At 41.2% G+C, this 1,655-nt stretch overlaps 1 non-coding gene across 1 annotated transcript; it reads left to right on the top strand.

The window, feature by feature from the left end:
* Positions 1-920: 920 nt before the first annotated feature.
* On the top strand, positions 921-1,024 carry LOC127746312 (small nucleolar RNA R71). The gene has a single exon (XR_008007932.1). It is a non-coding gene; the product is annotated as a small nucleolar RNA R71 (small nucleolar RNA).
* Positions 1,025-1,655: the final 631 nt, after the last annotated feature.

Raw genomic sequence — 1,655 nt, 5'->3', positions numbered from 1 at the left:
GTGTGACTACTTCCCCCACACTCACTTCATCACTAGTGGTGATCACCTTGCACTCTTCCCATCTGACTTTCTTAGCTTCTCCTCTGGGGTTCTTCTCTGTGTCACTTGGGAAGCTGTCAGTGGAGTTAGGAATTTGCTGGGATAGATACCCTACTTGGGATTCCAGTCATTTGATGGTATCTCCTTGGTTCTTGATGTTGGTTCGCACCTCATCCTTGAATGCTTTGTTGTTCTGGACATCCTTGCATAAACCTTCAAGTAAGGTTTCAATTCTAGAGAGTCTATCCTCAAAGTATGATGGTAGGTTTGGGTTATAAAAATGAGGGTGATCATACTGGTTTTGATATGGGTTTTGAAGAGTGTGGTTAGGTGGTTGTTGATATGATCTTTGTGATGAATGTTAGTAGACAGCTTGGTTGTTAGGATAGTGATTTTGACGTCTCTTGTCTTGGCCTTGTTCTTGTTGGTTTCCCCACCCAAAGTTGGGGTGATTCTTCCATCCTGGATTGTAAGTTTTTGAGTATGGATCAAGATTTTGCCTTGGTGAGTTACCAACATAGTTGGCTTGCTCCCATTCACCTCCTTCCTCTGTGTTTACTCCTTCTTGGGTTGATGGTTGTGTGGTGATTGTTGCAACTTGATTCTTCTCCATTTGCTTTGTAAGGTCAGCTAGTTGCTTGGTAATCATCTTGTTCTGAGCTAGTAGTGCATCAACATAGTTCAGTTCCATTACACCTCGAGTGTTGCTCCTCTTAGAAGCATAGAAGTAGTCATTCTCAGCTACAGTCTCAATGACATCTATGGCTTCTTCAATGGTCTTCTTCTTGTTCAAAGATCCTCCAGATGAGTGGTCTACTGCCTTCTTTGATTCATACGAGAGTCCCTCATAGAAAATATGCAGCTGTACCCATTCATTGAACATGTCTGGTGGGCACCTTCTTGTCAAATCCTTAAACCTCTCCCATGCTTCGTAGAGAGTTTCACCATCTTGTTGCCTGAAAGTTTGTACCTCAGCTCTCAGCCTGTTAATCCTTTGAAGAGGGTAGAATCTTGCCAAAAATTTTTTCACTACATCTTCCCATGCTGTCAAACTCTCCTTTGAGAAAGACTCCAACCATTTAGACGTCTTGTCCCTGAGTGAAAAGGGGAACAAGAGCAATCTGTAAACATCAGGGTGGACGCTGTAACGACCCAATTTTCAGTACGCCTAGAACACACCGAAAACTGAGCGCTACCAATTTGTCTTCTTAGTTATTATCTATTATTTATCATATGAGCCTGATTCGTTGTTAAAAGCGTAGTTAATTTGCGAGGTGTATTTTTTTGAAAACGTTTGGATTAATAAACATAATCATTTATAATCAATTCACAAATAATAACAGATAAAATAGTTATAAACAACCACACATAAATACATCACAAGCAGCTAACAAGATTCAGTGATCTAGCCTTTATTAGAGTATAGACTTTTAGTTAGAACATCCCAGGTCCTGACCTGTTCAAGAAGTCCCTAAGCTGGCACCCAGGCTAGCCTAGACTCTATACTCGCCTAGTCCCTCTAAACTACTAAAGCGAGGGAAAGTACGTTCTAAGTCTTCAAAACTCAAGTCAAGTGAACGTCACCAAAGGTAGGACATCATCTGCTATTCCTCTGC

Source organism: Arachis duranensis, chromosome 3 (genome assembly GCF_000817695.3).
Source record: "Arachis duranensis cultivar V14167 chromosome 3, aradu.V14167.gnm2.J7QH, whole genome shotgun sequence".
In the NCBI taxonomy this organism is placed as follows: Eukaryota; Viridiplantae; Streptophyta; class Magnoliopsida; order Fabales; family Fabaceae; genus Arachis; species Arachis duranensis.
Note: the sequence above shows the minus strand (reverse complement) of the source record. Positions and strands in the feature narration are given on the sequence as shown.